This window comes from Cornus florida, unplaced genomic scaffold (assembly GCF_030987335.1).
Source record: "Cornus florida cultivar Cherokee Brave unplaced genomic scaffold, ASM3098733v1 CherokeeBrave_3.0.0_Hap2_Chr03, whole genome shotgun sequence".
NCBI classification, from domain to species: domain Eukaryota; kingdom Viridiplantae; phylum Streptophyta; class Magnoliopsida; order Cornales; family Cornaceae; genus Cornus; species Cornus florida.
Genome location: NW_026775573.1, coordinates 77,468,013 through 77,493,256, shown reverse-complemented (window position 1 = coordinate 77,493,256; position 25,244 = coordinate 77,468,013).

Sequence of the window (25,244 nt, the reverse complement as noted above, 5' to 3'; positions counted from 1 at the left end):
AAATACGGCGTTGCCAATCCCCGGTAACGGCGCCAAAACTTGGTGTGTCGTTGGACCAAAGCACAAAATGGTGTGTGAAATGAAATGTGGCTAAGTTTGAATTTATAGAATGCCACTACCACTACTAACTATTAATGTAGCTAGAGTGAGTAAGGATCATCCGAAGGGAAAGGAACGGTACTTTGGAATCAATGATGGATTAGTAGGTAAAATGATCAAAAGAGGGTTTGATTTGATTAATTAACTAATGGTTCACTTAAAGCAATGAAATTAAATGGCAATCTAGAATTAGAGAAAGATATATGAGAGAAAGGTCTTGGGGCTTAGAGTTCACCACTAAGCTTCACTTCACCAAACACTAGCAATTGTAAATTAATGGGGAAATTCAAGTTGTAACTTATGAGTATGTGTATGTCACCAATTTAAAACTAAACATGGATGGCAAATAAGAATAGATTGTCTAATCAATCTAGTGAGTAGCACAAACTATCAAATGAGACCATTAACCATTTAATTAAACCACAATTAGTGCACACACAAAAATATTGAGAAATGTAATGGTGTGTCGTCGACCCAATGCACCAAATTGCATGCAAAAGTGGAGTGTTGTGTGGCCAAGTTTAAATTTAGAGATTGCCACTACCACTTCCAACTATAAATATAGTTCGGGTGAGTAGGGATTGTCCCAAGGGAAATGGAGTGTATTATGCTTGGAAATCAAGGTCGAATTAGTAGGTCGAGTGATCAAAGATGGTTTGATTGGTTAATTAACTATAATGTCAACTAAATGGATGCAAGGTAAAGCAATTGAAATAAAGTAAAATGTAGAGATTATAAGAGAGGGGTTTTGGGACTTAGAGGTCACCACTAAACATCACCTTCCTAGACACTCAATGTGTAATGAATGAGGGGGATTATATGTTGCAATACTAATGTGTGTCATTAATTGAATCAATAAGTATAGATGACTAAATAAGTATACATTGTCTAGCCAAACTAGTGAATAGCACAACATATCAAATTAAGCCATTATTCCTTCCTTTAAGTCCACAATCAATACACATCATCAAATTAAAGAAATATACTACTTGCATTCATAAGTATGGAACATCAAACAACAACCATGGATTGTCCTCCCATCTAAAAAAATAAGGCAACTACACTACAACTAAGCTAGGAACATGAAAATTAAACTAATTAAACTAATGAAGAGGTACAATCCATCAAGAAATGAGTATGAACCATCAAACAAACTATAAAAGGATTCCATTAAAGCACTATGCCTTGACTATCACTAGATTCTTAGCATCAACACACATAGACATGCATTAATATCATAAAACCTAGAGATAAATACATGAACATCTATTGTAGCATACATAGACATATGAATAGAATAAAATCATCAATTGGAAGTATTAAACTACACAAATCATTATAGAAACAAGATTCATATATAAATCAAATGTCAAGACAAGAATTACAACACAAATCCCCTCAAAATACAAAGCATCAAAGTCTAGAAAGGATGCTTAGGGCTATTTCTAACCCCAAGAGAATGGTTTAGCCACTCATTGATGTATTCATCCAACCCTCAAGGGCCATCTCCATGGTAGGAATGATCTTCTTCTCCTTGATGGAAACCCTAGATGAGTGAAAGAACTCCCAAATGGTGTGTGTCTCTCTCTAATCTCTAGACTCCTCCAACCTCTATTGTGTATATGGTTCCTTTCTCTAAGATTGTATATGTATAAAATGGCCCAAAATTCTTGTATAGGTAGCTCAAGTGTCACACCCAATGGTCAGACCACGTGCACTAGGACCTCCATATGATTACACCACGAGCACATCAGATCGATCGAACTGTGGCGGCGCCTTTTTGGAATAATGACAAATCTGAGATATTTTTGGGATATTTTGGGAAAAGGACAAAAGTGATAGGTGGGGATAAGATCAAAGAAGTCCGATCGATCGAAGTAATGTTGGATCAATTGAAGATGGAAATTTTCTGAGGATAAAGACAAGAGGTTCGATCCATCTTGGCATGGTTGGAATGATCACTGTGAGATCAATCTGAGCTTGGTCTAATCTGTAATGACCTGATTATTTTCCTTCCTTTTCTTTTCTCATATTTTCACGGATATTTTTTCCCCGTTGATCTTTTCCTTTCTGAGTTCAGTTTCTCATCACTTAGTGTCATCTTGAGTGCTCGGGAATGGTTTTCGATACTCTTTTCCTTAGATTGACGACTCCTTTAAGGATCGAGTTATTTTCACATTTTCACTTTTGTGATACTATTCACTTTTCGTCTTGTTCCCGTTTGTCACTTTTCGGCACAACCTCACTTTTCATGTTCGGATTTGATTCTGGTTTTGCATGCATCCACGATATTTAAATTCCATGCTATGTGTATTTTTACTTTTGTAGAAAAGCATGCTAGTTGTGTATTTTCTTCCTTAGGGGTGTGGATGCACACTTCTTTGGAATTTTTCTTTCTTTGGGGTCATTTGCGTAATTACTATAAGTAATTATTTTTTGTTTTAGGGACCGTTTCGTAATTTAATTTGGAAGATATTTTCAAAAAGAACCTTTTTGTAATTTTAAAAAAATGTGACAAGTGTCACACTCTCATTGGTCCACTTGTTGACATTTGTGTGCGGACATTTTGATGCCTTGGATAATGACATGTGGAGGGTGGAGATTCAACCACTTTGTGACGACCCTAGTTCTTTAAGCCAGTGCGTCCCGTGATAAACCGGAGATTAAACCGATAGCGGATTCAGATGTGGAAGCAAGAAACAAGACAACGGTCTCCCAAGGCACAACATACCTCTAAGACACTTTAATGACCTTCCATGAGGTCTGGAACTCAATGAGAACTAACGCGGAAACAAAAGATCGAAAAAGTAACAATTTAGCCCCAGGGGCAAAGTAGTTATTTTTAAAAATATGGATTCGGGTGCCACCGAGCACACCGCTAGAAAGACAATGAAAAACTAATTTAAACGAGCCCTTAAGGCTAAAAGGGTAAACTAGTAATTATCTAGGAAGATCTAGATATAACCGAGCACACCGTTGGAAAGACAGCGAAAAATTAATCAAGTTCAAAAAAAAGTTCACTCGATTTGGAGTCCGGACAGAAGAGAACAAGCGAAAACAAAAGTTGACGTCACGACATCGAGACGAGCACCCCGACAAGCAATATGACATGCTAGGGGAAGAAAAGTTCCAGCCAGAACTAAGAGCTGAAACGAGGTCCGAAACAAATTTTTCTGGAAAAATACAAAGAAGAACTCCTCCCCCCTCCACCCCCCCCCCCCCCCCCCAAAATCAAGTTTTCTACCCAACAACATGGATGAAAACACAAAAAACTCACTGTGAAATACCCAAATTGCCCCTAGATCAGAAGAGATCAAGAGGGTCAAAAAACTACTACAGGATCTGTCTGCGACTAAGAGCAAAAACAGGCCATCAAACAAATTTTTCTAGAAAAATACCCTTAAAATCAAGTTTTCTACCCGACAATGTGGACGGAAATAAAAAAAATGCACTGTAAAATTCCCAAAATACCCCCAAGAAAATCAGGTCAAAAAGTTTAAAATCTTTCCGAGCTACTGCAAAAGGAAAGGAAATGGGGCTTCGGGAGGTTTTTAAATTGTCTAAATTGAAAAAGGCAATCTTAAAATACACCCACAAGACCCCCAAAAGTTTCGGATCGGTCGACACATTTTTCATAAAAAAGGTCGATGAATAGTACCAAGTACTAAAATCTCAAGTTTTAAAAAAACATATTTGTAAACCTTAGAATTAATGGCCCTTGGCCTCATGTCATACATACAAAATAAGCATCCAAAAAATGTACTTAGGTACACATTACATATTTGGAATCAAGGATACAAGTTTTAACATATAAGGCTACAAAATAGCATTTCATGCTAACATTTGCATGAAATGAAAACTTAAAAGTTACAAGTCATCCAAGGAATGATGAGCATCACGAACCAAGCCTTCGTACCTGAAATAAATCCCCAGTAACTTTGGGGTGAGTAACATAAACCTACTCGTAGGAAATGAGCATGCATCGACCTATCATTTTATAAAACTATCACCTTAAGGTGAAACATGTCAAGGGGCTCATGCCACCTAACGTCTATGGAAAAATAAGACTCAGGGAGTATCCTAAGTTACCTTAGATCATTTCTAGCATAAATTACATCATTCATGCAATTTAACCATATAGAAGCATACTATACAACGCGATAAGATATAAGTTCTCAACAGTATCAATTTGCAATCTAGTATACGAAAACAATCAAAGTGGCTCATGCCACCTAGCGTCTATGTTCCAAATGAGTCTAAGGAATCATCCTAAGCTACATTAGAATAATAAAACACAAGTCACGATATCGATGCCATTTAACCAACATTGGAACTTCCAATACCATGCATAAAGCAAGATTTCTGAAGTTAACATCTTGAAACTCAAAATGGAAAATCAAATAAGGAACAATTTCCGATATCATCTAGTTATCAACTTAAATGAAATGCGAAATCAAACCAGGTGGATACTTGGACATCATGCCGGATCTGTAACGACCCGGTCATTTGCCTTCCTTTTCCTTTTTCTTGAAATTTTACGAATGAATTTTTTTTCGTTTAATTTTCTTTTCTGAGCTCTGTTTCGTGCCGCTTAGTGTCATCTAGAGTGCTAAGAATTGGTTTCTGAGACTCTTTCATGTGAATTGACAACTTCCTTTAAGGACCGAGTCATTTTCGCATTTTTCATTTTTGGACACTATGCGCTATTTCGTCTTTTCCCTATTCTGTCATTTTCCCTATTTCGTCTTATCTCCGTTTGTCAGTTTTGGCACAACCTCACTTCTCATGCTCGGAGTTGGTTTTTAACTTCAAGTGCCTTCATCTTGAGTGGTTTCCACAAAATATGTATCTTTACTTTTGCAAGAAAATACACTGGTTGCTCCCGGTGTCCATAGGGGCATGGATGCAAAGTTCTTTGAAATTATTTTCTTTTCTTGGGGTGTTTTTCGTAAATATCTTTTGAAGATATTTTATTTCAGGAGTTTTTAAGAAAATATTTTTGGAAGATATTTTCATTCTGGGCCATAAGTGCAGTTTTCACTTTTTGGAGGGGCCATTGTGCAATTAATGAAAGTTATTACAAAATGTCTTGTTTTGAGCTTGGATTCTCGTACAGGATTCATTTTCATATTTCATCGAGTTATGTACTCTTGGAATTTCCTCCTGATCGATGTTTTCCAGTTTCAGGGTTTTTGGCCCCGGTTTTCGCCAAACTTGTTATGGGCATAACTTTCTGCTCGGGACTCAATTTTTGACGCCGTTTCTTCCATTATTCATATTTTATCATTTTGAATCTTTTTTGTTCACAAATTTTTACCATTTGAGCTCGTCTGCTCAAATTTTACTTTTTCAAACCCGGCGGGGCCCATTCGGGGCACTTTTTGAGATTTCTATAAAAAGGGGGTGAGATATTTCATTTTTGATCTTCTCCTCTCTTCATGCACGACCTGGAGCTCCCATGGCAGCCCAAGGGGTGCTACCATCTTCTCTCTCCTCTTTTGGTTCACTTTTCCTTGATGGAAAGTCTTCGGCCTTAACGTTTGTTGTTCCCCTCGCCGTGCTCTACCTTTCCCCCTTATTAGATTTCAATTTTGACCATTTCGTGAGTTTGGTTTTGAGGTCAAGTTATGATTTTGATGGGGTTTTCATGGGGGTTATGTTCACGGCGTTGTCCCCGACAAAACCTAGTAGTTTCGTCGGATTCGGAGCCGTTCCATTTTGATGGCATTTGAGATTTTCATCTCAAATTGAGGTAGGGGATGTTTTAGGTTTAAATTCTTGTTATATAGCATGCTTGTGATGCTTATACTACTTGTTTGCATGATTAAACATAAAATCTAGAGATTTTATTATTTATTTTTCTTGTATGGGATCTAATTTTCTTGGTTGCTCATGACTTGGTTTAAACATATAGCATGATTTTATATTGCCCCTTGATATGCTCATTGTCGTGTATTAAAATTGGAACATTTGAATAAGTATTAAAGATTTTATTTAATATTTATCTTAGGTGAAAGATTAATTCACATGGCCTTAACTAGCTTAAAATCAATATGTGTTAGCATATTAAATTAGGTCTTTACATGCTCTCCAACATAGTTGAATTTGAAAGTAATTGGAGATGTTTTGAAAATTAGAAATTATTAATTAATTTGATTAATTAATTTGCCCCGAGTGCACTATTCACTCTATTTAAATTTTGACTTGATATTCTTGACTTACATGCCATATAGCTTCACATATGTTTGATTTAGAATATTCGGTTAGGTTTTCAAACCTTTCATTTAATTAAATTCCATGTTTAAGATTTAATCCTCAAGGTGATATACAACTTGGAATTGAATTGTGGCATGCTAGAAAATTAAGCTTTGGTGTGGTTGTTCACATATATTAAATTGGGATTAATTGCATGAGAATTGCAACTTTTAATTTATATTTAACTTTAGTGAAAGGTTAAGTCACATGTTCTTAAATTGAATGAAATAAACTTGTAATGTGATATTATATTAGTCCTTGGCATATTCTCTAAGATATGTTAAATTGAGAGCATTTGGTTAAGTTTAAAAATCTAGAGATTTTAATTAAAAGAATTAATTAAAATCTATTTTGTGGTCCCATTAGCTTAATTAAGATTTTAACTTGATATTTGTATTGGCCATGACTTGTTTACTAGTATATATTAATTTGGGACTATTAGAAGTTATTTTAGAACCTTGGTAATTAAATTAGCATGATTTAATTAAAGTTCTACTTTGTTGTTCCAACAACCTAATTGAGTTTTAGAATGGCTATAGGTGATGACCATACCATGTCCTTTAACATGTATTAAATTGAGGTTATTTGGAATTGAATCAGAATCTAGAGAATTTAATTGTGTTTATCTATTTAAATTCTTTCAATTTGCTCCATGATCTAGTTGTGTTTTAGAAGTGGTTTCTATATTCAAATCATGGACTTAGACTTGTTGTTTATTTATTTGGTTATGTTTTGAACATTGGATAACATAGTTGCTATGTTTATATTCGTGATAATATGTTTTCCTTATTGAATATATTGTTGCCTTGTGTAATGATTTGCATACTTCGTGTTTAACATCTTTCATACATAGCGTGTAACGAATCGCACACTGAAGATTCGACATTCATCATATCATATTAGTTGTGGATTTAGAGCATGTATTGTATAGGTTTCCAAATTTGGTTGTGCTTAGTAGATAGTTGATTATCTTGCATATTCCTGTTGATATATGCGTTGTTGCACAACTTGTTGATTTTGGAAACTTGGGGATGTCGTTGTTTGACTATGGCTAGGACGTGGTTCTAGTACGGGGGATAGTCCCTCTATATAGTCTAGTGCGCACATAGGGAGGTTACCCATGGGCTAGTAACCCTAAAGTAATAATGTTGTCGGTCTGATCCAGCGTGACGTCCGAGTATCCACTTTGTTTGATTTCGCATTTCATTTTCAAGTTATAACTAGATGATGTTGTAACTTGTTGTTTCTTATTTGTCGTTCCATTTTAAGTTACAGGATGTTAACTTTGCGAAATTATGCTTTATGCGTTGTATTGGAAGTTCCAATGTTGGTTAAATTGCATCGATATTGAAAATCGTGTTTTAACATTCTAATAAAGCTTAGGATTGATCCTATTGATTCATTTATAACATAGATGTTAGGTGGCATAAACCAATACTGTTATTTTGTTCTTTAGATTCTAAGTTGATGGCTTTGAGAACTTAAACCTTGTTGCATTGTATAACATGCTCTTTTGTTGTTAAATTGCATGGATAATGTGATTCTTGTTAACTAGTATTCAAATATGCTTTTGTCATGTTGTATGGATTACTCTAGACCTAGTTCAATTGTATTGAAAATGCATTTCATGTTAATCTATGCTCAAGCATTCTTCTTGTCATGTTCTTTGGATTATCCCAACCATGATTCATTTCATACACGTATGTATATCATGATTCTTGTTGCTTAGACTCTAAGGTAGCTTAGGATGCTCCCCGAGTCTCACTTGGACATAGACGTTAGGTGGCATGAGCCCCTTTAATATGTTTCACATTAAGGTGATAAATTTGTAAAATGCTAGGTCGATGCATGCTCATTTCCTACGAGTAGCTTTATGTTACTCACCCCTACGATACTGGGGCATATTTCAGGTATGAAGACTTGGTTCGTGACGCCTAGCATTCCTTGGATGTCGTGTAGCTTTCAAGTTTCCATTTCATGCGAATGTTAGCATGAAATGTCATTTTGTAGACTTATATGTCAAAATATGTATATTTGATTCCATGTATGTAATGTGTACATAATTGCACTCCTTTCAATGTATTTGACATGTATGAGATGAGGCCGGTGGCCAATGACATGTGTATTGTATTCTATACAACTTTTTAACTTCATGAAATATTATGAAAACCTTAAAAAATCACAAGTCATTGCTTCACCATGGTTGCATCGGGTGTGGGAATTCCATTTTCATTCTTTCATAGGGTCTTATAAATCATGTTTGAAGTGTGGCCAAGGGCCAAATGGTCATTTGACCCCGTTTTGTATTTTTGGATTCCAAGTTTTCATTCCAAGTTCCATTTTTGCCTTTTTGCCCGTTAGGGGGTCGGATTTTGTATCGACTATATTTTTAAGCCATGGACCATTGTAGCGCGTCTAAATAGGTAAGTTACATTTGCATGCATGGTCGTTTCCGAGCAAAACCTTATCGTTTGTGTTTTGTGCCTCTTGTGAATTCATTTTGCATTTTTTTTGCATATTCTAATCTAGGGGCATTATGGACCTTTCACATCAGTTTTATTTTCTTCTTTTGACATGGTTCAATAGAAAACATGATTTTAGGGGGGGTTTCTTCTTCGTGTTTTTCCAGAAAATGTCGTCTTGGTACCGGAAATCCCTCATGAAGTTTCAGCTTCCAGTTTTCATTTAGCAGCTTTATGACCCTCTTGTTCAGTTCTGATCTAGGGGCATTTTGGGGATTTTACAGTGAGATTTTTTCGATTCCGTTTGCGTGGTCGGGTAGAAAACTCGATTTTAGGGGGGGTTTCTTCTTCGTGTTTTTCCAGAAAAACTCGTCTTGACCTCCGTTTCAAGCCTCAGTTCTGGGCAGATCAAAAAAAATGTAGCAGCAGCCAAAGGCTACCACCAGCCATGTCTTTGGGCGCCGGCATGCACGCCGGTGGGCTCGCGCAGCATGGACGCCGTGTGTGCCATGGCCCCTCGTTGGGCCGCTGCGACGTCAATTCTTCTTTTGGGCTTTTCTCCTTCGTCCGGACTCCGATTCAAGTGATTTTTTTTTTAAACTTGACTAATTTTTCGTTGTCTTTCCAATGGTGTGCTCAGTTGCACCCGGTTCTTCCTGAATAATTACCAGTTTACCCTTTTTGCTTTAAGTGCTCGTTTTTCTTCGTCATTCCGTTTCTCCTTCGTTCGGACTCCGGATCATGCGATTCTTGAGTCCATCTTGATTAGTTTTTCATTTTCCTTCCTGCGGTGTGCTCGGTAGCACCCGAATCTATAATTTTCAGAAATGACTATTTTGCCCCTGGGGGCTTATTTGTCATATTTTCGATCTTTTGCTTCCGCATCAGTTCTTGTTGAGTTCCACGACCTCATGGAAGGTCATTTTGACTTCTTAGAGTCTTGTTTTCTGTTTTCGCTTCCGCATTCGGATCCGTTATCGAATCATCCTTACGGTTCATCACAGGATACGCTGGCCTAAAAACCAGGGTCGTCATAGGATCAGACCGACACCATAGTTACTTTAGGGTTACTAGCCCATGGGCAACCTCCCTATGTGCGCACTAGACTTGTAGAGGGACAATCCCCTATACTAGAACCATGTCCTAACCTTAATCAAATAATGACATTCCTAAGTTTCCAAAATCAACAAGTTGTGCAACAACGTATATATCAACATATATATACAAGATAATCAACTATCTACCATGCACAACCAAAATTGGAAACACATACAATACATGTTCTAAGTCCATAAGTACTATGGCATAAAAGATGTCAAATACAAAATATGCAACTCATTACACAAGACAATTATATATTCAATAAGGAAAACATATTCTCATGAATATAAATATAACAACTATGTTATCCAATGCTCAAAATGTAACCAAGTGAATATATAATAAGTCCAAGTTCACGATTTAAAAATAGAAACAACTTCCAAAACATAATTAAATCCATGGAGCAATTAGATAGAATTTAATTAAATAAAAATAATTAAATTCTCTAGATTCCAAATTACTTCCAAATTACCTCAAATTTATATATGTTGAAGGACATATCATGGTCATCACATATATAACATCAAATAACTAATTAAGTGATTAAAACACTTAAAATAAAATTAATTAAGCTAATTAATTAATTTCCTCTAGATTTTTAAACAACTCCAAATGCTCTTATATTAATATATGTTCAAGAACTGACCAAGGCCTACTTTAATATCACACTACAAGTTTATTTCATGCTTGATACAACTATGTAAATTAAACTTTCACAAAAGATAAATATTAAATAAAAGGGCAATTCTTATTCAAATAATCCCAATTTAATATATATTAACCACCATACCAAGGCTTAAATTTCTAGTATGCCACAATTTAATTATAAGTTGAATATCATCATAAGAATTTTTTTTCATAATTGTGGTTGTATAAAAAGAAAAGAAAAAATATATATACAAGTGCACAAAGGGCATCCCCTCAAAAAGATTAAACTCTCAAGAGAGATTGGATACAATTATCCACTCCCATAAACTAAGAAAAGAAAATAAAAAACATTGGATTAGAGGATAAAAAAACCCACTAGCACAACATAAAGAAAACAAAATAAAACAATTATCAAGAACTGTTTGCAATATCAAAACCTCTAGCAGCAAAAATAAAGACCAAATCAACCATGACAGCACAGAAAATTAACTGATAATATCTTGAAGATTAGCATTCTGACCTGTAAGAACTTCAAACATTATTTGTCTAGCCACTGAAATGGTAAAAGTCCTAACTCCAGTATGAAATCTAGCATTTCTTTCCTTCTATATAGCCCATAAAGAAACAGCAAAGAAACTGCGAAGCGTATTTGAATTCTGAAAGTGATTGTCACACCAAATGAAAAGATCCCAAACTATAGAGATTTCTGCAAAAAGTGACATATTCCAATTCAAAACATCACCAATCCATTGCCAAAAATTCTTAGTAAAAGGACAGGTAATGAAAGTATGATCCATAGTGTCTAGATCATGTAAACAAAGAGCACATCTGGCAACCAATGTAATCCCTCGCTTCTGCAAATTCAACATTGTAGGTAGCTTATTTTGCATAACCAGCACTGTTAGTAGAGACCGCTGAGGCCTGGTCTTGCCCCAAACCATTTTATGCCACTGCACTTCAACTTCAAAACTTCTACAACATTTATATGCTCGCTTAAAGGAGAAAGCACCCCCATCGCATAAAAATTTATCTGGTTTATTAGAAACTAGAACTATGTGCAAAAAATTTCGAAAAGGAGTGAACATTTCATCCTATAACACAGCAATATTCCATCTTCCAGTATGAATAAGACATTGTAACAACGCATCTCTGTGAAATGGTAACCTTCTAGCAAGTCTATAACCAAATTTTTGTGCAACTGTTAAGCCCTCACACCAAGGGTCTCGAAACAACCTGATCACTTGACCACTCCCAATCTGAAAAGTGAGATTCTGCAACATTACCTCTCTTGTAGCCACAATAGCCTTCCAAATAGCAGAGTTAGAGATTTTAGGAATTACATTCCAAAATGTTGAATTAAAGCAGTACTTTTGCTTACACCAAGACACCCACAACCTGTCCTTACTCACCAAAAAATCCCAAGCCAAAACAACTTTGGAAACTCTTTGAAGATCAGATAATTTCCTAAGACCAAAGCCCCCTTTATGTTTTGTAGCAATGACTTTATCCCATTTCAAAAGATGAAGTTTATTTGCATGATTAGTGCTACCCCAAAAGAAATCCCTACACAACTTTTGAATCTGATTTGTCACAGCTACAGGGACAGAAAAAACTACACCAGTAAAGGAAAATAGGATTCACCACAGTCTTAAGCAGTTCCAACTTACCAGCAAGAGATAGAAACTGTGGATTCCAGTGAGTAATTTTTTTAATCACCTTATCTACCAACTCTTTACAATTGGACCTTTTCAAACCAGATGGACAAAGAGGAAGACCCAAGTACTTGATATGGAAAACTTCCTCAGAACACTGCAACAGCCTTAATATGCTCTGCTTTCTTCGAACAACTCTAGAAAACAAAACTTTACTCTTTTGAGGATTCATTTGAAGGCCAGAAGTTTCCTCAAATTTTTTGAAAATGGTAGCTAAAACTTTTGCATTATGAATGGAAGCCTTACAAGCAACCATAAGATCATCTGCAAAAAAAAATATGAGACAAAGGGGATTGCAACCTTGTAGTTGAATGTAAAGTTGTAAGTTCCTTCCTTTTCACAGCTTCAGTTATCTGTTTAGAAAGTTTATCTAAGACCAGAGTAAATAATAGAGGGGACAGTGGACAACCTTGCCTTAACCCCCTAACAGGCTGAAAAAAAACCAGTGGGAGTACCATTTAACATAATTGAATATCTGGTTGAGTGAAGAATGACAGAAATCCATGTAATCCACTATTCACTGAAACCATATCCCTTCAAAGCATGAAGTAAAAATTCCCAAGACACCGAATCATATGCTTTTTTAATATCAACCTTCAACGCCATTGATGCATGTCTAGGCATAGAAAAATCTCGCACCAGTTCATGAGACAGAATTAAAGCATCTTGTATCTTCATTCCCTTTACAAAACCACACTGCTCTATACCAATCAAATTAGGAAGAGCCACTGCTAATCTATTGGCTAACACCTTAGTGATAATCTTATACACCAAGTTACAAAGAGCAATAAGCCTAAATTCACTCAATTTCAAAATTAAATCTTACATAAAGAAAATAATATATGAAATTCTAGATTATAAACAAAAGCATGCATACAAACTGTATAAGCATCATTATCATGCAAGACTACAAAAATATGAAACTATAACACCCCTTACCTCCATTTAAGATGAAAATCTCAAATCCCCACTGAAAGAAAAGTGCTCCGAATCCAACGATACTCCTAGGTTATGTCGGGGACAACACGGTGACCATTAAACTCCAAAGAAGACATACTAAAATCTAAACTTGACCTCAAACCCAAACTCAAAAAAGGGCTAAAAATGGATTCTAATAAGGGGGAAAGATGCGTGTAGTCAAGACAAGCATAAAACACGAAGGCACTACGATTTTTTAACAAAGGGAAGGAGGTTTAATTGAGAGAAGAAGGGTGGCAGCCCCCTTGGGCTGCCATGGCAGCTTCTAGTCATGCATGAAGAGAAGGGAAGATCACTTTTTAATTTTATAACCCCTATTTATAGGAAAACCCTAAAAGTGCCCTGAAGGGGCCCCGCTAGGTCCGAAAAAATGAAATTTGAGCAGACGAGCTCAAACGGCAAAACTCCATGAACGAAAAAGAACCAAAATGAGAAAATATTAACAACGAAATAAACGGCATCAAAAATTGAGTCCCGAGCAGAGAGATATACCCCGAATAAGTTCAGCGGCAACTAGGGCCAAAAACCCTGAAGCTGGGGAAAAACGACCAGAAGACAATTCTAAGAGTACACGACTCGAAGAAAAGTGAAAATGAATCCCATACGAGGATCCAAGCTCAAAATGAGACATTTTTGCAATAATTTTCATTAATTGCACAATAGCCCCTCCAAAAAGTGAAACTGCACTAATGACCCAGAATGAAAATATCTTCCAAAAATATTTTCTTAAAAACCCCTGAAATAAAATATTTTTCAAAAGATATTTATGAAAAATACCCCAAGAAAAGAAAAAGATTCTGAAAAACTATGCATCCATGCCCTTATGGACACCGGAAGCAACTAGAGTACTTTACTGCAAAAGTAAAGATACGTATTTTATGGAAATCACATAGAATGAAGATACGTGAAGTCAAAAACCGACTCTGAGCACGAAAAGTGAGGTTGTGCCAAAAAGTGACAAATGGGGAAAAGACAAAATAGGGAAAAGGACGAAAAGTGAATAGTATCGAAAAACGAAAAATGTTGAAATGACTCGGTCCTTAAAAGAAGTTGTTAATCCAAAGGAAAGAGTCTCAGAAACCATTTCCAAGCACTCGAGACGACACTAAGTGATGAAAAACCAAACACATAATAGAAAAGATAACGGAAAAAATTTATCCGCAAAATTTGAGGAAAAAGGAAAGGAAGAAAATGACTGGGTCATTACAACCTTCCCACCTTAAAAGAATTTCGTCCCCGAAATCCAGCCCCAACAAACAAAAGGCGAAACCAGGACAACTACGGATCACATCTCCGAGTATCCCACACAACATGCTACGAAAGCAATCTCAAAACTGAAAGACAACGCAAAAACCAATGTCATTCGCACCCACATGCTTACAACAGGACAACCGCTCAAAAGAAAAGTGACCACACGGCCACATGACAAGTCAAAGGTCACATACAGAACCCAAGGTTAGACAAAGAAATGGAAAGCAACAACCATAAGCATTCCTCCTGATGAACTATCATATTGATCTTAAAATAACCACCAAAAGAACTCCAGGATAACCACGTATCAAATCAGGGTACAGAACAAAGACAATGTGCAGTACGAATAGCGACCAGAACCAGCCTACGACGTACTCAAATGTATGGTAGCAATGACAGTACCTAGCGCCCACCCACACTTACTCGTCAGGAAGGTAGCATCGACGTCAACTAGCACCCGCCCACAACACACAACTTGTATGGTAGCATGACAGTATAAGGCACTAGTTCATAACCTACCCCCACTAGGTCTACCCATGAAACCTCTCGATACAAATGACATCAATGTCGTGAATCATCATTATAACTCAGCATTTTGTAAGAGTTTAGACATGGTCCAAAGACGTCGACATCTCGGCCACTCTCAAAACCTTAACGACTATGCTACAGGTACCTTCTGGCTTAAGGTCTCAATCCTCAATACAACAAAACCAATAACTCCAACGTCTCAAAACAATCCTATTAACAACATCAATCAAGAATCCAAAGCCTGATAAACAAATCACCACCACCAGGAATCGAAACGAACCTTACTACAAGACATTTCATCGAAAGTCCCACATATCTCCCTGAAATAGATCAACTATAAAATCACACCGGAATCAACCATCGAATCAAAATCCCTATCACAGATAACTAATTCTCAAAAAACAAGTTCACCACATGGCACACACATCAAAATCCTGACAACCAAGGTTACAAAACAAGTTTTTCAAAACCGTGCCTGGCATCACCAAACTAAATCAAAATTCTTTAATTTCAGTCCATAAATAGTCACTGGAACTATGATTTCTCAAAACTATGCCTACCATAACTAGGATGATAAAACTCTACAAACAAGCCATATCCAATAGCAATCCTCCAAAACTTCTCATAAGAGTTAACAACATCCAGGTCTCCAAAAACTAAAGCAATTTTCCAAAAGACATCCTCAAAAGAGCATCGAGCTCACCTTACGAATCAAACAAATCCTCAATGATATGGACATAAGTCCTCGTAAAATGATCTCACACAAATTAACTCACTCTGAGCACCGCAACTCCGTTAACAACCACGACAAAAACTCCCCAAGGGTAGACATGAAAGAAAGGAACCACCAGTCCTAAGAAGGACAACACTACGACTCCACCTCTGAAACAAAAGACAACAAGGTCAAAGACTTCACCCCCTACATGGGAGTAAGTCGACCAAAATCCACCAAATCCTCACCAAGGACTCAAGACAACAATGGCGATCCTCACGGACCAATCAACCCCAAAACTGTGTACAAGGCGACGAAGAAAAGAGACTCACTCCTTGTGAAGTCCCAAACACGAACCAAGAAAAAGAGGAGAAACCCTATTCTCCCACAAGTGGCCACACATCGAATACGAAAATGGAGCATTCTTCCACCTTAGGGAAGTAGACAGCTTAAGACAAAACAAATGTGAAAACTCCTCTACAAAGAATCTCATAATGAAACCATTACAGAAACCAGCATACATACTATGTGCAACTGAGGGAAATAAATAGGAAAACCAAACATGGAAGTCATGCATATAACAAGGAAAGCAACTACCAAATAAGTAAATCTACTTACATAGATAAAGTCAAGAGTATATGCGGTACGTCTCCACGTAAACACAAAAGCATGTCATTAAAGCACAGCAATAACACGACATCTCTAAGCATATAAATAAGGTACGCTAATATCACACAATAAGAAAACAAATTTGGATAGACCTCCACCTACTCATGCATCGCAATAACATAAATCATACTACTAAACATGGTAGTAAACGAAACTACAAAAGATAAAATGATGCAACAATGAACCCTATAGACATCATGTCCTAGAGTGTCTAGGTAAAAGGAAAACAAGTCCTAGCTATAATCTGACTCCAAAAACCAATGTGACAACAACCTGTCTCAAAACAAACATGAGCCCTCACCATAATGGTAAGACTCCTACAATCCATTTTCAAATCTAAAGGTGACACTACAAGTGACACTAATAATACAATGCTTTCACCAACCCGAAACATCGGTCAATCGACTCGACCACAAAATCGTCATCACGCAAGGAGAACTCAAACGAAATGGCTACTCTATCCATACCAACAACAACCAAATCAATCACTATGACTGATCCCCAAAACAACCATCATCATCATCGATCAAAGGGATTATGCCTATCAGGACAAAGCCAATGTTGATTCCATCCGAACTGTGCTCGTAGCTAGCTAGTGCGGTAGCATGACAGTGCTATGCACCCGCCCATAAACGTACCCGCCCACGAAAATTATAATCTCAGAGGAACCTTCCAAAACAACCAAGGATCCTAAGAGGTCCATAACCTCATCATAGCCTAAAACCAATAAATCCAGCCCTACGGCTATGCTCAATGGCTCAACTCACGAGAGCCTAAACAAAAGGTGTCTCTCCACCTACCTCAAAACCAATGCTAGATCAACAATGACCTAAACTACAATGAAGCTGTGACTATAATCACCATCAATCTCAACTCGTGCCTTAATGACCAATCCCGTGTCATACCAAATATGCAAAATAGTTATGCATATACAAATCTAACCTAGCATACATCATATATCATACTCTTTACAATGGAATACAATCATACTAAACAAACAGCATACCACATGTAGCACAAAAGCACATAAACATGTTATCAAACCAAAACATGTTATCATGAAGCATATAAACACGTAAAATAAAGCAACAAAAACGTGATATGCACCCAAAACCCGTCGTCCAAGGTATTCAAACCTAAAAGCTCTGATACCACCTATGACGACCCTGGTTCTTCAAGCCAGTGTGTCCTGTGATGAACTAGAGATTGACCCGATAGCGAATCCAGATGCGGAAGCAAGAAATAAGACAACGGTCTCCCAAGGCACAATATGCCTCTAAGATACTTTGATGACCTTCCATGAGGTCTGGAACTCAATGAGAATTGACGCGGAAACAAAAGATCAGAAAAGTAACAATTTAGCCCCCAGGGGCAAAGTAGTCATTTCTAAAAATATGGATTCGGGTGCCACCGAGCACACTACTGGAAAGACAATGAAAAACTAATAGGATGGACTCAAGAATCACATGATTCGGAGTCTGGATGAAGGAGAAACAGCATGATGAAGAAAAATGAGCCGTTAAGGCTAAAAGGGTAAACTAGTAATTATCTAAGAATATCCGGGTATAACCGAGCACATCGTTGGAAAGACAGCAAAAAATTAATCAAGTTCAAAAAAAAATTTACTCGATTTGGAGTCCAGACGAAGGAGAACGAGCGAAAACAAAAGTCGATCCCTTTGCCAAATGCCTTCTCCTTGTATCCCCATTCTCTTAGTAATGGTCTTACCTTTAGGAATCACTCATAAGCCTCCATGAATACTTAGGAAAAACTAGACTTGTGGGATCCTCCATTAGATGAGAAAGCAAACCCTAAAATCTAGAGAGAGAAAAAATTATATTCCATTTTCTTTTCCAAAAGTCCCCATTAAAATATACATAAACCATGTATATATAGGCAACATAAAAATAAGAAAAGGAAACAATAAATCCTTCTCAATCTCTAATTCACATATCTCAAATCTAATAGCATTCCAATATCAAGTTGGGCTATAAGTGAGAATCCTTTGAGCTTATTATTTTCTTGGCTACAATGAATTAATAATTGGCCCAGTCCATGGACCCAATTAAATTAATTCATTAATTAATTTCTACTCCTCTAAAAGAAATTAATTGAACTCCAATTAAATAATAAATAACCTCGAAGTCAATGTTGCACTTTGACCTCTCTATGCATAATTAGTTATTGGATAAATAAAGCCATCAATCCGACTACTTAATTAATATAATTATTTTGGTACCTTTGATTATTTCCGGCTTGATCACAATAAAACATTTGTTTAACAAAAATAATAATTTAAATAAATAAATATATAAGAAATCATTTTGTCTAAAAACGCACAAAGGCCTTCGAATTTTCTTTGTGATCAACCATAATCAATATAAAATAAATACAAGTAGCAATGATGCAAATATTGAAAATATAACCCTCTAACTATTAATTGCATAATTACCCAAAGTGCCGGTCTATAGATTCCAAAGAATCCACCGAACAAATCAAAGTAATTACTAATTAATAAAAGAGTTTATACTTCTCTCATGCTTAAGAGTCAAATGCCATGACAGTGATAGGGAGCAATTGCATACGACAGCTCTCGCAATATATCTTAACCTAACGCAGATCTAGTTCAAGTCTTAATTAATTATGAGTCCATCCATAATTACCGACTATGAACAATTTATGATTACTATTTATATTCATGTATTGATCACCATCACATACATATATAAATATCTCTTATAATCAAATAGACACTATCAATTCCATAATAAATCGAAACATAATACATTGAATTCACCAATTATATAAATCATAAATATTTCAGATATGTCAAGAATATATGTCACTATAATCCAAATAGGAATTTGCATTGCCAGGGCATATAAATCCCATCAACTCTCACTTGCCCTCATAGCCAATTCTAATTGCATCTAACTCTAATGTTATCCAGCTGACGATTAAAACTATTGATCGATGACACCTTTGTTATTGGCTTAATAAAGTTGTGTTCCAATGTAATGTTCTAGCCACGAGTACATTTTCTTGCCGGACAATATCATGTAGGACATGATACTTCTTCTCAGTGTACTTTGTCCTTCTATGGAACCTTGGGTCATTGGTTTGGATTACTTCTACACTATTATCGCAATATAGCTCGATAGGCAGGCTAGTATGCTCCACAACCTCTAAATCAATGAGATCAAACCAAAAGGTTTCCTTTGCTGCCTTTAAGGCTGCAATGTACTCCACCTTCAGTTTTGGGTCAGCAGTTGAAATCTGCTTAATAATCTACTAACTGATTTCCCTTCCATTGAGTGAACATACACTAAGTCATAAACCTTATAATATCTATTTTTAATTTAAAATCAGAATCAGCAAACCTGACTGGAACGACATCATCAGATCTATAAATGAGTATGAGATCATTGGTTCTCTTAAGGTACTTAATGATATTTTTCACAACAGACCAGTTATCAAGTCCGAGTATGGACTGATATCTTCTGACTATCCCTATCATATGGCAGATGTCCTGTTTGGTATAGCCCATGGCATATATAAGACTCCCATATGCCAAAGCATATTGTTCCAGTTTCATTTGCTCAATCTCCTCTGCTAGTCTTGGAAAACTACTTACTAGAGAAAGCAATCTATGTCAATAAAGCAATAACTCATTCTTTGAGTTTTTGCATAGAAACCTGGTCAATACTTTATCAATGTAGGATTATTAAAATAGGCCTATTTTCCTTTTAACCTGATCTTGTAAAAGCTTGATCCTAGGAATATAGCTTACATCTTGAAGATCCTTCATTTCAAAATAATTAAATAACTACCTCTTTAATGATAACGAAACTTCCACATCATTATAAATGAGTAAGATGTCATCAATATATAGAATTAGAAAAATAATGATATTACCCTGTACACCCATGATTCATTCACTAAGAAATCTTCTGGTATCCTTTTGTAGATTAACTTGCCTTCCATAGATATCACCCTACTAAAAAGTTCTACAAGATCCCAGATTTTATTAGAATATATAGATTCCAACTTTGATTTCATAGTAACTTGCCAAAACGATCTATATCCATATCGGTTCACGCTTCTATGTAGCTTACTGGGTCTAACTCATATTTAACAGGGATGTCCTTAAAGGTCTCACCTAAAAACATGATTCTATCAGATTGGATGATAATCCTCCCACTACAACAATGTACCGATGCAGAAATCTGTGTACTAGATGATGCCGACGCACCAAGAGAATTCATATATAATTCTTAATCTCTATAATAAGTGTGTTTATATGTGGTACATTTGGTACTCATACCATATTCTCTAACATTATGCTACTAGGTATGTGATTTATAATATGATCCTCTTATAGATAAACAGTGAGTGTAAACAATCAACTTTTATCATTGAAATTATAAAATAATTCATCCTAGTGCCTTTAGAGTAGTCATCAAATCAAGCATGCCTATGATCTGCTTCCAACTTACTTGTCCATGTCAAGCGCACATGTGCAAGACTACCCCATATGTGCATATAATTAAAACTAAGATTTAGTCAAAAGCACAGCTCAAAAGGTATCCTTGAGACAAACTAAGGTGGAATGCAATTCATAATGTGCATCGATATTAATAAGGCTAAACTCTAAAATAAAAGAGATAATTTAGCATAATTGATCATGGATCTAACCATGTTTAAGCAGAATTCTGTTATTCCTATTTGATAATTCATTGAGCGTCAATTGCGGAAAAAAGATTGGTACACAACACCCTCATTAACCATATAGTCTTTGCACTATCCCAAGAAATACTCATATCCACAATCAGATCGAAGTATTTTGATAAGTTTACCTAATCTGTGCTCCACATCAGTCTTGACACTTTTAGAATATATCAAAATTTTAAGACTTATGTTACATTAGGTAAATTTATCTAAAATGTGAGTAATCTTGCTTGGACGTTCATAAGACCACACGTGTCTGTGTGTACCGACTCCAATTGTTCTTTATGTCTATTTCATTTGGTTGATTAAGCCCTTAGAGTTATCTATCCTTTAAAACAGGATTCACAAGTTTGGTTTAGGCTCCCCTGCCTCACTAGGTCATAAACCTTCTTTGACCAATCTTTGAATTTCAGTTTGACTGATTACAACCCAGAAATAGACACTAAAAATATAATGAGTCAGGAATAACAAATTTTCTCTTAACATTCAATTCAAAGGTGCAATATTAATTACTACATCCTATAAATATTAAGTGCTTGTGGTTATAGTATATTGACCATCTTTCAATGCACCAGAAGCAATCGCACTTCTAATCAATTTTATAAAACCAGTTTTACAAAATAACAACACAATTTTTATAAACCAAAAGTGAAACAAGAATTAGATTGCTTCTAACATCAGTGGGTAAAGATAGTTCTCCAATACTAATATCCGCATACTCTCTAATTTCAGATGTAATATTCCCACTAACTTAGCTACAACCTTGGCATCAGGTCAAAGACAAATATATATCCATATCATCGAGGCTTCTGGATTCCTAAAATCCTTGCAACAAATTGCAAATATGTTTAGAATCTATCCATCAGGAATTAATAGATACAACCACATAATATGGCTCAATGATTAAATATACATTTTCCTATGCCAATTCATTACTTAGACAGTTCATCCTTTAGTGTCTTAGTTAGTAACAAAAGAAACGGTTTCCTTCGCCCTCAACATACACTACCTTATTCCCTTTAACCTTTTGGATACTCATGTTTTGTGCTAGCCTAGTCCTATTATTATCCTTCTTCTTTCCTTTGCCCTTCCACTTGGGCCTAGACGAAGATGATATAGACTAGGTTAGATTGATAGGAACGCCCATACTTTTGATTATCCCTTCATCTGTTATCAATTCTATAAGAATATCAGCGAGTGTAAAGTCAAATTGATTCCTTATTTAGTTCACTCTAAAATAGTCGAACGAGTTTGGTAATAAGGCAATAATTATGTCAACTTCACACTTACCACCCAAATCATCCCTGTTAACCTCCAGTTCAATTTTTAAATAATAAACAATCATTTTCCAAAATTCTATCTTTTACTGGAGATCCTTAGGCTATCTTGATGGTATTTAAATCTGACATAGTACTTAGGCATATGCTATATCTAATCTCACCAAAACATTTCAATGACATTTAACATGATGCTTGAAGAAAATAAAATAATGTAAATGTTAGCTTTGGAGCGTATTCGAGATAAACTCTAGAATATTGCACCAAGTCATATCATTTGCCTTATTTCACTTATTAAAAGCATTAATGTTTTCTTGGGTATCTTAAAGTAAAAAGATTAGGTTTAGGAGTAGTAAATACATTTTGTACCACTACGTTGTGAATAAAATATCTAAGTTCCTTTTCCAGGCCGTATAAATTAGGTCCAATTACATTGAATATGTTAGCAAGCCAATTAAATGGATTAGACATAAATAATCTGAATATAAATTCATTCATACAATATACAAGGTGAATAATTAATACTATCATGCGTATTTAAAATTAAAATGAGTTTGTCAACCACATAGTAAAGATTTCATTATCACTATTGGTGAACAATCTATTTTAATTAATGTGGGTCCCTCAACTTCGTAGCATAATAAATCACACAATCAATACGTCAATAACTTATCTTGATTGAGGAGTTCATTATTACTATTGCTGAGATTCATTTGCTATTAAGTGAGCACTTCCATTAAAATAGTATGTGAGTCCCTTAACCACTGCATGAAAAATCGGATAACCAAATACGCCAATAACTTATTCAGTTGGCGAAGTTCATTATTACTATTAGCGAGCAAATCCCATCATTTTCATATCTCTTAAGACAATGCCTTGTCTATCTATATTAAATGATTCCCGATTATGTTTAGCCTTTTCTAAAATCACCTAGTGTAGACTACTCCGTTGGGGAGCTAACACTATTGATTTTGGATTGAGTGTATAACGCTATTAATACTCCAACGAAAAATAAAACATTAAATATCTTGTCATTATAATCTAGACTCTTTAAATCATATGCAGGGCCTTATTTTTAAATATCTAATTATAATAAACATTTAATATTTTTATTTTCATGAGACAACCATTCTTGTAATATTAACTCTTCAAATCATGCGTGAGGCTTTATTTTTTAAGATTTAATTGTAATGGTTATAATAACGAAGGTCATAGGGTAATGTATAAAAATCCCCGCTCCCACTCAATTTTTAATTATTTAAAATTAGGGTTTTCAATTCATGATTTAATGCATGTAAAACGCCTTGATTTTAATCCAATTAAATTTAGAAAATATCTAGACTTTTAAATGATTCACTAATATTTAATTTAAGGCACACTTTAAAAATAATTTTCAAAAATAATTTTTCGTTTCCCAATAAGTGCTCTCTAATTAATTAGTAATCAAATCCAATTAATTTTTATAATTTAATTAATATAAATCAAGTCATTTATATAAAAATCATGGATCCAATGCATGAACAATAATAATTCGCAATTAATTATTCCATGCATCGCATTAATTAATAAATGACAGATCAAACAAATTAAATGGTTAATGGATTTAACTTTTAACATTTAATTGCTCTAGTACCGTAAGAGGCTGGTACGCACCTGGGAAGGTAAAACGGTGCATTAGACCCACTTGAAAAGTGAGCAACACATTCCCACATGCTGGCACGCGCTAGGGGAATGTGCTTGAGAGTCCCCACGTGCTGGGACGCGTTGGGGTCACTTGTAGGCGCGTCGACGCGCCTGCACGTGCTGGGCATGTACATCAAAGTCTGGCGCGTCGCACGCGCCTGCACGTGTTGGGCATGCACACCATGCGCGCTGCAGCCTTTGTTTGCACGTGTACCTCACGCGCTTCATAATTGGCGACGCATGATTGCACTGCATGTGCGCCACGTGTGATTCATCCCTATGATAAGATGCAATCATGTGGCTGACCATTGCACCATATAATGGTGCACCATGAAGCATGGGATCGGTCGTTCTCTTTTTCGGTGCTGACTTCGTCGGCGGCGACGCTCTGGCCGCCGGAAAACGCTGAAAATTCCAAAAAAATTTATAAAAATTCCAGAAAATTAAATTTAGCCCAAAAGATTCCAGAAAAAATTTCAAAAAATTCCGGGAAAATTCCAGAAAATTCTTGAAGCCTAATTTAACCCTCTTGGACCTTCTTGAAGCTTTATAGCATCCTTTGATAAAGATTCCATGGCTTTAAAAAATATTTACACTTAAAATACAATGGAAAAAATTAAATTACATCATTGAACTTTCAAATGGCTAAATCAAAACCTTAATTACATTCATCCAAAGATAAAATTACATTAAATAAACCTATAAGCTTCATCCATGGCCCATACATACATCAATATCATCCAATCACAAATATACATACATTATGATCATATATTAATATATACATATGCATATATATAAATATGGATCCATAAATGATGATTTTGATAAAAACATGATTTCTAGTAATGAATCAAACCATGCTCTGATACCACTGTTGGTAAATATGCAAGTTTTAAAAACTTTCTGAGGGATTTTCATCTATAGATCTTGATTCATCACATAGAGACAAGTTTTATGCAAAAATAAAATATGATGTATCATTCAATTAAAAGATTGAATACTTACATCAAAGGTTTGAGTAAACCTTAGATCTCTCCTCTAAAGGGAATGTTCTCACTTATTGTAGATCCCTTTGCCAAATGCCTTCTCCTTGGATCTCCATCTTCTTGGTAATGGTCTTGCCTTTAGGAATCACTCA